Here is a 13,957-nt window from a genome sequence, read left to right on the forward strand (position 1 = left end):
CTTCCGCTCTTGGCTCGAGTTCTACTAGCTCCAGCCGCACCACCTCACCCCGAACGCGGTGGTGCTGCTGTCGGCCTTCGTCGCCCTGTGCGAAGGCTACCTCGGCGTCCTCCCCACCCTCGAGCTCTGGGGGGAGTTCTTCCAGTCCAAGCTGGGCACGCGCATGCAGGGCGTGCCGGCTCAGACTGGCGCCTTCATCGCGATGCGGAGGGTGGCCGCCGACAACCCCTTCCCCGTCATCACGCTGATCCAGTCGGTGAAGTTATGGCAAAAGTCGTACTTCTATGTCAGGAACGTCGCCCCGCAGGGCGACTACGTCAACCTGCCGGCTTACGTAGCCGGCCCACCGGCGGGCAGGCGGCCCCAATGGTCCTATCGGGCCGTGACGCTGACGCCGGCTGGATCCGCAGCCGTCGCCCGAGTGCGGGCGATGACCCAGTCGGAGGGCTTGTCGGGGCCCGACCTGCTGGCCGCCTTCGTCACGCGTCGGGTACTCCCGCTCCAGAGCCGCCCTCATCTGATCTGTCAGATGAGCGGCCAGCTCGATCCAAGTCGGATGTGTACCAAGGACATGCCGCACGACGAGGTGGCCTATATGGTGAACTACCTCGTGAACTGCAAGCTCTCCGAAGAGTGGCAGTTCGGCAAGGAGCCATATAGCCGAGCCAATCCGCCGCCCACGGTATATTCTCCTTGTCTCTTCTTTTTCTCTCAGCTTTGTCGCCGAGTTCCTTTGGCCGACTCTGACTAGTCGGCTTGTCTTCGACAGAGCCCTCTTCTTCGGCCTGCCGGCGGGTCGGACGCGGAGCGCCGATTCGTCCCCGGCCGGACGCAGCACGACCTGGAGGACCCCGACTTGGGGGCGGCTGCTATGGACGACAACACCGAGCCGGGTGGTGGCCAAGTCGGCGGCGAAGCAGGCGGCTCCGGGCATGGAGTCACCTTCGACGACTGGCCGGACGACGACGAGGCCGAAGTCATCCCGCGCCGTCAGCCGGCATCTGGCCGCGGCGCGGGTTCCTCCGCTGCACCGCCTGCTCGGGGCGGCGGGCAAAAGTGTCACGCTGCACAGGGTTTGTTCGGCAGTCGGACGAAGAAGCCCAGGGGCGGGGCGGTGGTGACCAGGCGGGAGGAGGCGGCCGCGAAGGCGGCTCGCTTCCGCAAGACGGTGAAGCAACCGCAGACGGTGTCGGCGTAAGTTCAAACTCCTTCATGTACTCTTTTTTCTTTCTTTTCTCTGGTGGTTCCTGAATCCTTGTCTTTTTCTCCAAACAACCAGAGCTCCATTGTCGCTCGAGCGGGCCGCCGCCGCCTCTGTCGTTGAGTCGCCAAGGGGGTCTGGGAGCACCACTCGTCGCGTGGACCCCCGAGCCGACCTTCAGGCGGCGACGGAATGAAACGCGCGCGAGGCGCGGGAGGAGCAGGAGGCGCGGGAGGCGGAGGCACGGAAGGCGGCCGCCGCCCAGGCGGCGCAGGAGGAGGAGGCGGCGAAGGCGCGCGCCGACGCCGCAGCCAAGGCCCAAGCGGAGGCTGCAGCTGCGGCGACGGCGGAGGGGGCCCTGTTGGTCACCCCACTGCGCGTCGCAGCGCCCGGGGCCCCGGAGCCCCCGCCAGAAGAGGCCGGCGGCGACCAGCCGGGGCTGGAGAGGGATGACGACGTCGTCATCCTGGAGAGGGCGCCGGTGCCGACTCCGCCGACTGGGGCGGCTCAAGGCGGCCAGCCTGATCTGCCGCCTGCGCAGTCGGCGGGGGGCGAGCCGGCCGCGAGGACTGAGCTGGCGGTCCGGATGCCGCCGAGCCGGCGCACGGGGAAGGCTGTGTCAGAGCCACAGAAGGCGGCGTCGGAGTCGCAGCCGGCCGCGGGCCCCAGCTCCTCGGCCCAGGATGTGGAGGTGGCCAGCGCCACCTCAGGGTGGATGCCGAGCGGAGGGACGGCCGTGATGAACGTGGCCGCGCAGGACGTCCGGACCCGACTCCAAGCCCAGGCTACGGCGCTGAGGCAGTACACCGACGAATTCCTTGCGACGCGAGCAGCCATCCGGGTTAGGCTTCTTATCTTGCTTCTTCTTGATCTTGGTTTCTTCCGTGGGGGCACGTCAGCGCACCCACTGGGTGTAGTCCCCGAGTTCCGAGTCGGCTGCTGAGCAGGCGGCTTGGAACTTCTTCGTGGATTTGGCTTTGCTATTCTTGTTCTTACTTCGATCTTCTGCCTATCTTGCAGGACTACCACAATCTTCGTGCGGCCGCCTTCAACTCCCAGGCTCGGGAGCTGACCCAGAAGACCGCCGACCTAACTGAGAGCCGGGGTAAGTGCTTTGTTCTTTATCTCACGTGGGGGCGCGTCAGCGCACCCACTGGGTGTAGTCCCCGAGATTCGGGCCGACTGCTGAGCAGTCGGGTCGGATCTTCCTTGACGACTTCCTCTAATTGTTTCTTCTTTTTCTGTCGTCTCTGCAGCGGCCAACGCCGGTCTGAGGGCACAGCTGGGAGAGTCTCAGACTGCCCTTCGTGCCAAGGAGGCCGAGCTCGCCGCCATGGTGCAGGAACGCGACCGCCTGGCCAAGAAGCTGGCCGACCAGGAGGAGGGCCACAAGGCGGCTCTGAAGACGGTGCAGGACCGTGAAGCCGCCCTCCAGGCCGAGTACGAGACAGAAGCGGCTGGCTGGGCTGAAGCAAGGCAGACTCTGATCATTGGCTATGGTCAGATTGAAGATCTGGTTGACGGTAAGCCGCCTACTTCTTCGTCCTTTCTTGTCGTCTGCCGCTTTTGGCTCGTTTTCTGACTTGGTGTTTTCTCTTCTCTCTTTCTTTCTTGCACAGAGTACTTCCCTAGCTACTCTACCGCCGCCAACTAGATCATCGAGGCCCGCCGCCAAGCGCGAAGGCAGGCTGGCTTCGAGATTTTGCCAAACGTTGGTCGTTCGCTGGAGGAGCAACTCTTGGCGATCCAGGCCCGTCTCCAGCTGGCTCGCCGTCTGCTCCGCGGGCTTCAGCGTGCCGGGGCGCAAGTATTGGCTGCCCTCTGGCCCGGCGAAGTGGTTCCTCGCACCCCCAGTCGGATTGCCGACTGGCAGGAGGTGGCAGTCGGTCGCTTCGAAGCCTGGAAGGCCTCGGCGGCTCGGTCCGGCGCCAGGCGGGCGCTGGAGTTCGTCAAGGCCTGGTACCCTGGCCTGAGTCTGGACCAGCTGGCTACCTGGCGGCAGCAAGCCGACACGGAGCTGGAGCCGGCGCGGCCGGCTATCATCCGGCGGGCTTCGGCGATCGCCGACTACACCGACACCAGCGTCTTCGCCCCTGAGGTAGATGACAACGGTGTCGCCCAGCCGGAGGAGTGGTTCGGGCTGAACCCGGCAGACGGTGAAGACTCGGCGGAGAAGATCGACTCCAGCGATGAGGGCGAGGAGGAGGAGGAGGAGCGTGGAGACGCCGGGCCGGATGGTGGAGCGGCCGACCAGCCTCAGCCTGACCGCGCCTCCAACACCACGTCACGCGCGGGTGCGTCGCCTGCCACTGGTGGTGACCAAGCCGAGACCCGCTAGCCGGCCACTCCTTCAGCCGGCGACGCCATCTCCACCGACCAGCCTGGCTCCCGCACCGCGCCTTAGTCTAGTCTGCTATCTTTTGTTTTCCTGTCTTGTCACTTTTGGAACAATATTCTGTTAAGTCTACACAATTCCACCCACTGGGGGTGTATTCGAACTTATGCCTATTGCTGGCCTGTTGGGGGCTTTATATGTATATATAACTTATGCATGCATTTGGCTTTTCCTCGTACTTTGCTTTTCATCCTTCTGCTGTTTCCTTTGCCGCCCTCCCTTGGTTGCCGCCTCCCCAGACAGACAGTTGCTCTGCAATCTGTTGCTGGAGAAGTGCTTGGCCAATTGGGAGGGCAAGTACTCTAGCTTTGTTGGATTAGAGCTAAGTGTTTAGGAAGCCGGCCAGCCGGCTGTTCTGACAGCCGGCAAGCGTGGTTGGAGGCCGTCTTTTTGCTATATAAGTTCATTAGTCCTTAGACGTTTTTCGTGTGGGCATCCTTTCTGCCTTGTCTCTTGCTAGTCGGACAGTCGGTTCTTCGAGCTGCAACTTTCAACAAGAGAGGACTCGGGAGCCGGCACACTACTTGTCTGACTTCAGGTAGAACTTTTAATATAGCTCAAGGCGGCCAGTCCCCGGGCCGACTAGTCGAACCCGGTGCCAGACAAGGAATCAAATGTCATAATACATTCATGGATATGACACTCTTCATTCATAGATAAATAAAGGCAGTCCCCGAGTATTGTTCGGGGAGCCTGTTGGTTCGTACTTAATACAAAAAGGGTAGCATGATACATACTGCTTTCAACTGTAAAATCTTCTCAGGAGGTTCGCGTTCCATGGTCGCTCCGACTCCTTGCCGGAGTCATCTCTCTTGCGTGCTCTTGGTTTTTGCACGTCGATCAAGTAGTAGGAATCGTTGCCTAGTGCCTTGCTGATGACGAAGGGGCCTTCCCAAGGGGCCGAGAGCTTGTGCTAGCCGGCTGTTCGCTGGATCAGCCGAAGCACAAGGTTGCCCTCTTGGAAGGATCTTGGCTTGACCTTGCGGTTGTGGTAGCGGCGCAGCCCTTGCTGGTAGATGGCGGACCGGCTGAGTGCTAACAGCCGGCCTTCTTCTAGTAGGTCGACGCCGTCTTCTCTTGCTTCCTTGGCCTCCGCCTCCGTGTACATGGTGACCCGAGGCGAGTCGAACTCGATGTCTGTTGGGATGACAGCCTCGGCACCATATACAAGGAAGAATGGAGTAAAGCCGGTTGACTTGTTGGGTGTAGTGCGCAGACTCCAGAGGACAGCCGGCAGCTCATCGAGCCAGCAGCCGGCCGATCACTCCAGTGGTACAACCAGTCGGGGCTTGATGCCGGAGAGGATGAGTCCATTTGCTCGCTCGACCTAGCCGTTTGACTGCGGGTGGGCAACGGACGCTAAGTCCAGTCGGATGCCCTGCGTCGCGCAGAAACGTGCCAGTGCTCCTTTGGCAAAGTTTGTGCCGTTGTCGGTGATGATGCTGTGCGGCACGCCGTACCGAGTGGTGATGTCGGTGATGAATGTTACGGCAGTCGGCCCGTTCAGCTTCTTGACTGGCTTTGCTTTGATCCACTTTGTGAACTTGTCCACAGCGACAAGTAGATGTGTCAAGCCGCCGCGGGCTGTCTTGAAAGGGCCCACCCTGTCCAGTCCCCAGACGGCAAAGGGCCAGGTTAGGGGAATGGTCTTGAGTGCAGAAGCCGGCAGGTGTTTCTTGGAACTGAAGACTTGGCATCCTCTGCAGCTCTTGACTATCTCTTTGGCATTTTCCAAGGCAGTCGGCCAAAAGAAACCGTGGCGGAAAGCCTTGGCCACAAGTGATCTTGAGGCTGCGTGGTGGCCGCATTCGCCTTGGTGGATATCCTTCAGGATTGCCACTCCTTTTTCTGGCTCGACACAACGCTGGAAGACTCCAGTGACGCTGCGCTTCACAAGCTCTCTGTTGATTATTGCATATGCTCCGGCTCGTCGTTGCACTAGTCTTGCTGAGACCTCATCAGCCGGCAGCTCTCTGCTGACTAGGAACTTAAGGATGGGCTGGGCCCATGATGGAGCTGTGACTTCTTCTCTGTTAGTGTAGCCACCATGACTCGGGTGGGTGGGTTGGGTGGCATGGATTTGGAGTCGGCCACCGCTTCTTGCGTTGCTGCAGTCCCCGGGCCGACTGCTGCAGTCCCCGGGCCGGGTTCTGAATTCCCCGGGCCGGGTGCGACTACGGCAGTCCCCGGGCCAGTTGTCGAAGTCCCCGTGCCGCCTGCGGGGTTCCTCCAGTCGGATCCGGCTGCATCTGGCATAGGTGGTACGAAGATAGAGTCCGACTCTGGAGACGGCTTGATGGACGGCTTGAGGAGGCACTGGAGGGAGACGCCAGTTGGTATGGCTTGTCGGGTGGAGCCGATCCGTGCTAGGGCATCTGCTTGGTCGTTGTCGGCCCTTGGCACGTGAAGGAACTTGCACCCCTCGAAGTACCCGCTGATCTGCTGGACGAGGAATCGATAGCTCGCCATGTTCGCGTCCTTGGCATCCCAGTCGCCAGACGACTGCTGGACCACCAAGTCTGAGTCGCCGTAACATAGGATCCGGCGTATGCCGAGCTCTTTGGCTAGCCGGAGCCCATGTACGAGCGCCTCGTACTCGGCCACGTTGTTGGAGGCGGCAAAGTGGATCTGCAGCGTGTACTTGAGCTTGTCGCCTTTGGGAGAGGTGAGGACGATGCCGGCTCCCAAGCCGGTGCGCATCTTGGACCCGTCAAAGTGCATCCGCCAATGGGTAGAGTCGGGAGCCGGCGGTAGGTACTGGGTCTCGGCCCAGTCGACGAGGAAGTCGGCCAATGCTTGGGACATGATGGCGGTGCGGGGTTGGTAGAAGATCGTGTAGGGCGCCAATGCAATGGCCCATTTAGCCACCCGGCCGGATGCATCCCGGCTGCCTATGATCTCGGCGAGCGGGGCGGTGCACACGACCGTGATGGGGTGCTCTTGGAAGTAGGGCTTCAGTTTCTTGGCGGCGAAGTACACCCCATAGCATATCTTCTGGTAGTGCGGGTAGTTCTGCTTTGAGCTGGATAGCACTTCGCTTAGATAGTACACCGGCCTCTGGACTAGCTGGGCTCGGCCTTCTTCCGGGCGCTGGACAACAACAACGGTACTGACCACTCGGCTGGTCGCGGCGATGTAGAGGAGCATGGGCTCCTTCTCAGTCGGCGCCGCCAGGACAGGTGGAGTGGTCAGCATTTTCTTCAACTCATGGAATGCTTGGTCGGCTTGATCATTCCACTCGAAGTGAGTGGACTTCTTCATGAGTCAGTACAGGGGGAGAGCCTTCTCTCCTAGTCGGCTGATAAAGCGATTCAGGGAGGCCAAGCACCCGGTGAACTTCTGCACATCTCGCAGTTTGGTGGGAATCTCCATCCTCTCGATGGCCTTGATCTTCACAGGGTTGCACTCGATGCCGCGTTCGGAGACCAGGAAGCCTAACAGCTGGCCGGCTGGTACTCCGAACACGCACTTCTCAGGGTTGAGCTTGATTTGGAATCGGCGCAAGTTGGCAAATGTTTCTTTCAGGTCTTCCAGCAGGGTGCCGCGCTTCTCTGTCTTCACCACAATGTCGTCTACATAGACGTGGGCATTTCTGCCGAGTTGTTTCAAGAGGCATTTCTGCATGCAACGCTGAAAAGTGGCACCGGCATTCCTTAAGTCGAATGTCATAGTCAGGTAGCAGAAAGCTCCAAATGGTGTGATGAAGGCAGTCTTCAGGTGGTCTGCTGGGTCCAACTTGATCTGATGGTACCTGGAGTAGGCATCCAAAAAACTCAACAGCTCCCATCCGGCTGTGGAGTCTATCACTTGGTCAATCTGTGGCAAAGCAAACGGATCCTTTGGGCGGGCCTTGTTGAGGCTAGTGTAGTCTATGCACATGCGCCACTTGTTATTCTTCTTCAGAACCAGAACTGGGTTGGCAAGCCATTCTGGAAAAAACACTTCCATAATAAAGCCAGCGGCAAGGAGTCGGGCTATCTCTTCTCCCACGATTCTTCGCTTCTCTTCTGACAGTCGGCGGAGGGGTTGCTTGACCGGCTTCGCATCGGCTCGGACATGTAATTTGTGCTCGGTGAAATCCTTCGGGACACCCGGCATGTCCTTTGGGGACCATGCAAAAATGTCTCGATTCTCACGGAGGAAGTCGACGAGCTCGCCTTCCTATTTACTGTCCAAGTTCGCCCCAATGACAGCGAACCTCTCCGGATTCTCCGGGTCCAGAGGTATCTTCTTCGTCTCTTTGGCAGGCTGGAAGGAGCCCTGCGCATCACAATCTTTGGGGTTGGGGGATAGGGCCGGCTGCTTGCCGGCCATGGCCACAACCCGCTCCAGCATCTTCTTCTCTTCTGCCACCACGAGGGACTCAGCCAGCCGGCTACTGGCCATGGCACACTCGATGGACTTCTTGTAATCGCCGGCTACCGTGACGATCCCCTTCGAGCTCGGCATCTTCATCTTCAGGTAGGCGTAGTGGGGCACAGCCATGAACTTGGCCAGAGCAGGTCGGCCAAGCAAGGCATGATAGGGGCTCTCCAGATCCACTACCTCGAACCAGATCGCTTCTCGGCGAAAATGATCTTTGTCTCCGAAGAGAACATCCATTTTAATCTTGCCGATTGAGGAGCAAGACAAGCCGGGGACGATACCATGGAACACGGTTCGGCTCGGCATGAGCTGCTTTGCCTTGATGTTCAGTTTCTCCATGGTATCGCGGTACAGTATATTAATACTGCTTCCGCCATCTATCAGGACGCGGGAGAATCGGGTAGCTCGCCTCTCCGTCGCGAGCGTAACATCCAAGACCAGTGCATAGGAGCCAGGGGATGGCATCACCTCTGGGTGGTCGGCCTGGCTCCAGCTGATTGGCTTCTCTGACCAGTGCATGAACTCGGGAGCGCTAGAGGCGACTGCATTGACCTCTTGATGCTGTCGGCGCCGACTATGCTTGTCATCGGCTTGGCTGGTGAAGACGATGTAGGCGGCGTGCTCTTCAGGGAACTCGTCTTGGATGGCTCCGACTGCCGGCCGAGCCGCCGGCTGCTGGGGGGCTGGAGGCGGCAACAACCCTTCGCCCTTGGAGATTCGCGTGAGCCAGTGGCATTTTCGGGTCGTGTGGTTGGACGGCTTCGCGCCGCTGTGGACCTTGCAGGGGGTGTCGAGGGTCTGCTCGTAAGAGAAAGCCGGCTGCCAAGCCGGCCTGCCACCCTTCTTCTTGGGAGCGGGCCGCTCTTCGGGCTGCTCTTCTTCAACTGTGGCCACCTGCCGACTGGTGGAAGTTGGCATGGGGGCCTTGCGCTTGTGATCGTTCTGGTAGGGGCGCCGATTGGAATCGCTAGCCGGCGTCTTGGGAGCCGGAGCAATCACCTTCCCGGAGGCGTCCACTCGAAGCTCGGTCTTCATCGAGGAGTCGGCCGTGGCGTATTTGTCCGCGATGACCAGCAACTCGTCGAGGGTAGCCGGCTCGTTGCAGAGGAGTCGGTGCTTGAGGAGGGTGCCCTCTCGGCACCCGGCGGTGAAGTACTCGATGGCCTGAACCTCGTGCACCCCCTCCCAGGAGTTGCGGAGCTCGGACCACCACGTGAGGTAGTCGCGGGTCGACTCATTGGGTCCTTGGACTCACAGGGAGAGCTGGCGAGGCTTGGGAGGCCGCTTGTACGTCCTGGTGAAGTTGCGGACGAAGACTTCCGTGAAGTCCAGCCAGCTGTTGATGCTGTAGGGCTTGAGGCTGTTGAGCCATGTGCGCGCCGTGCCTTGCAGCATGAGGGGGACGTACTTCACGGCGACGCGCCGATTGTCGTTGGCTATGCTGACAGCAGTGGAGTAGTCGATGAGCCAATCTTCCGGCTTCACTGAGCCGTTGTACTTGGGCGTGTCTCTGGGGAGCGAGAACCCTTTGGGGAAGGGCTCGTCGCGGATGCGGGGGCCAAAGCATGGCGGGCCAACATCGTCTTCTTCTTCTAACGCCAAGGATCGAGCAAGGCGGTCGATCCGGTGGCGGGCGTCGTTCTCGCCGACTCCTTCTCGGCGGCCGAGTCGGTCGCCAAGAGTCAGGTGCGTGACGGGCGGCCGGGTGAGGTGTCTCTCTCTTCGAGGCGGGGGAGGAGGCAGGTTTCCTTGGCGCTCCACCGCTCGAGGACGGCCTTCCGCGTCGCGCTCGATGGTGATACGAGTCCGGCTGCGGCTAGCAGCCGGCTCCTTGTCTTTCTTCTGGCGGGCGCCGCTCGCAGTCGGCGAGTGGGACGTCACGGCGTGCTCTCGGCGCGGGGGATGGCTATCAGCGCAGGCGCCGGCTTCATGCCGTTCTGCAGCCGCGTCGATCAGCTGCTGGATCCGTCTTGTCATGTAGGGGAGCTCGTCGGCTCCCAACCCATTTAGCTCTTTGGCGGCCGCCTGAGCGGCTCGCAGATTCTCGAGCGGGGTGGCGTAGACGGGGCGATCTGCCCCCAGCATGCTGGCAATAGCCGCGCCGCGCTTCTAGACGAAGCCGGCTCGGCTCGGCCCGCTAGGCGGCGGCGTACCGAAGGCGGCGCGGTCGACTTCGCGCTGGTGGGCCTCGGTGAGGCGTCTCATGGAGGCTATCTTCTGGCCTTCCGCGATGAGGGTGAGGCGGCGTGCCTCCAGGGTCTCGGCGTCGGCATCGGCCGGGATGGGGACGGAGAGGTCGTGCATCGCCGCTTGCAGGGCGTCGTGGGCGTTCTCGCCCGAGTTGGCGACGTGGCTGATGATCAACACTTCGGTGATAGCGCAACTGCCACTGTCAGCTCGAGGGAGAGGGTCGTCGAAGACCACCACGTCGGAGGGGTAGGCGTCGAGCGATGTCGTGTTGGAGTCGACGAGCATCGGGTCGGTGGAGCCGACCGACTCCACATCTGCAGCAGGCTCGCTAGAGACGTGAAGCTGGTCGAGGAGGCTGACGAGGCGGCTCTCGGGGTAGTCCGTGCCCACGTCGGACGCGGGCTCGTCGGAGATGCGAGCCTCGCCGAGAAGATCGGCGAGGCAGCTCGCCACGCAGGCGTCGTCGACGCCTTGCAGCGCGTCGAGGCAAACGCCATCGGGCGCAGCAGGCTGGCTGCGCTCGCGGGGGAGGAAGAGGGTTCCCGTCCAGAACAGGTCTCCGGACGACGGTGCACCTGGCCCCATGGTGGGCGCCAAATGTCGGGTGGTAGGTGCGACATATGCCAACGGATGGCTTATCATAGTGGGTGCCAGTAAGACGTCGCCGGTGCCTGGAAACGGGATGAGGCGGAGACATGCACGCCGGCGAATCTTACCCAGGTTCGGGGCTCTCCGAGGAGATAACACCCCTAGTCCTGCTCTGCGGGGTCTCCGCATGATCACTAGATCAGAAAGAGTAGCTACAAATGCTCCTAGAGCTGTTGGGTTCAAGGGAGAAGAAGAACAAGGCTAGCTCTTACTTCCCTCTCTCTATGGTGTGTGTGTAATGCTAAGAAGCCAACCCTTTGCATGGGTGTCCCGGGGGGTTTATATAGGCCTACCCCCCGGGGGTACAATGGTAATCCGGCTGGGCGCTGGTCCCAGCCGTCAGTGTCTACGCTCGCCGGCTTCTCCGCCGGCCGTTGGGGCCCGCCGACTGGTGGGTCCCGCCGGCTGCCGGCCTCTTGGTCGACAGGCCGGCCCCACCGCCTAGGGTCTTGTCGGCGGCTGCTTACTGTAGCCTCGCCCCTGATGACGAGGGCTCCGTCGAGGTAAGCGTGGCTACAGTGTGCCGCCTCGAGGGCTCTCACAGTAGCCTTACCTCGTCTTGTCTCCTTAATGTGGCACATGCTTCGAGGGAGGGGGGAGCCGGCTTGTGGGAGCCGGCTACGCCCTTGGCCGACTGGGGGAGGCCGGGCCGCCTTCACGCCTCTCTCTGGCTGTAGGGGCCCGCCGCCCGTGGGCCGTACTGGTGTCTGTCGTGGGTGACGTTGAGGCCTGCATGGCTACAGTGCCGAGCCGGACGGGAGATGGCCACCTCGTACGGCGTCCTGTGGCCATGCCCACCTCGGGCTTCGGGGGTAGTGGGCCGTACTGTGGCCACACCCCGTCTTGTCACCATTATGTGGGTGTAGTTTTGGTGGTTGCGGTCTTGGCCGGCTTCTTGGAGTCGGCGCTCTTCGTGGCCGGCTCTGGGAAGTCGGCGTTCTTCATGGCCGGCTCTGGGGAGTCGGCATCCTCTATGGCCGGCTCCCTGGAGTCGGCCATCCCGTGGTTATCTTGGAGGGGAGGTTGCTGAGGCTGGGTCGTCTTCTGAGAGTCGGCTTCAAAGGTAGCCGGCCAGGGAAGGCGGCCCAATGCTTGAAATGCTTCAAGGCCCAAAGGCCTGATAATTTTTTGGAAGAGCCAAGGGCAGTCGATTAGGCTACCTGTGGCCATTTACTCCGACACAATCCTAGCTCTAGCTTCAGCCTATGTCGCCAAGTCCATCTTCAACACTGAAGACAATGGCCCCGTCACCATCGCTGATGCTAATGATGAGGTGACTCTGCTCCCACCTATTGCTTCATGGCACGTGGTGCCAAGGTAAACTCACGTGATGCTTACTTTCAAACATCAAGTGAAGATGACACTGAATGTAAATCTAAACCTAGCTACAAAACACTTGCTAAAATTGCAACTGAACAACAGAAAGCTATGGAACATATTCAAAAATTGCTAGACAAAAGCGATGACCTATTGGACGCGGAAATGACCCGAACTCAGTCCTTAATTGAAGACATAAAAAAATTCATGTTAAGTATGAGGAACTTGAAAGTTGTCATGGAACGCTCTCAACTACTCATGAAAAGCTCTCCTATGATTATCTTCAAAGGAAGCAAGAGCTTGAGAACTTGAGATCGGCTCATGAAGATCTTCAAAAGGAGAACGAGTCACTCCGCGCTCAATAGATCAATCCCGCTCAGGAAGGATTTGAACCACCATGTCTAAAATGTCTTGAGCGTGATAACGCTACCTCTATTGGTGAATGTTCTACTGCTGCTACTATTGCAATATCTTTAACTGCTGATGTGGTAACTAACCCCTCCACTGAGGATGCCACTACTATTGCTGATGAGAATGCCGGGTTGAAGACATTGCTTGAGACAGGAATGTACAAAAGTCTCAAAGGGCATCAGACACTATGTGATGTCCTCAAGAAACAGATTCTGAACTGAAACCCTAGGAAAGAGGGTGTTGGGTTCGAGAGGAACATGAATGTTGATGGTTCTTACTGGAAGCCTGAGCAGTACCCCAAAACCACATGGGTTGCTACAAAGGGACCTTCAATGGATCCATCTACCTTATCTGGCATCACCTGTGCTAACTCGATTATCATTGATGAATCCTTTGATGCAAACTATAAACTATTTAAGAATCAGAATGGTGAAGTGTTTGCCAGGTATATTGGTACTAACTGCAGGAATGGGCCACCTATGAAGAAGATCCGGGTGCCCAAAAGTTGTCTTGAGAATCTTCCTGTGAATGTCATCATGACACCACCTGGGAAGAAGACAACCCCCAGACCAAAGGCTTCATACACACAGAGGACTCAACAGAATCACCCTAATGCCAATGTTTTGCAGGGAAACCATACTCAGACTTTTGAATATGAGCGTGTTACGTCAAACCGCTATGTTCATAAGACCAAGAACTTTTCTGCTTATTCATATGAGTATTATTCACCTCCTGCAAGGCTATTTGCTAGGGCTCCAAAGCCGAAGTTCCCAGATGCTGCACTTAGACTCATTGCTTCTAAGCCACCCCTGAAGATGTGGGTGGCTAAGAAAAATTAACTCTCTTTTGGAGGGAAAGGTCTCCAGCCGGAAATCAAAGGCATCTGATGCTTATGCTGGGGACCTAAAACATCTTGTGGGACGCAAGATAAAATGTCCAAATGGTCTTACTATGTACTTCGTCCCAGGATTCCTTGACAATCATCCTATCTATCCTAACCAAGATCTGAACTTTCATAATCCACTTGTTCGTCAAATGTTTATGCTTCACAATACCCTTGGTGAAGCCTATCCCCCTAACTGCACTGTAGGGTATGACACCAAAGGCTTCAGAATGGATTATGGACAGTGGATGCACTAACCACATGACTGGTGATCGAAGTCTTCTGATGGATTCAACCCTACGTCCATCTGACAAGAGTCACATCACATTTGCTGACACTGGTAAAAGCAAGGTATTGGGTCTAGGTAGAGTTGCAATCTCAAAGGATCAGCATATGGACAAAGTGATGCTTGTTGAATCCCTTGGTTTCAACTTAATGTCTGTCTCAATGCTTTGTGACTTAAACATGATTGTGATATTTGGAAAATATTGCTGCCTTGTGCTAATGGAATCTAACAAATCTCTAGTCTTTGAAGGGTATCGAAAAG

This window comes from Triticum aestivum, chromosome 7D (genome assembly GCF_018294505.1).
Source record: "Triticum aestivum cultivar Chinese Spring chromosome 7D, IWGSC CS RefSeq v2.1, whole genome shotgun sequence".
Lineage (NCBI taxonomy): Eukaryota > Viridiplantae > Streptophyta > Magnoliopsida > Poales > Poaceae > Triticum > Triticum aestivum.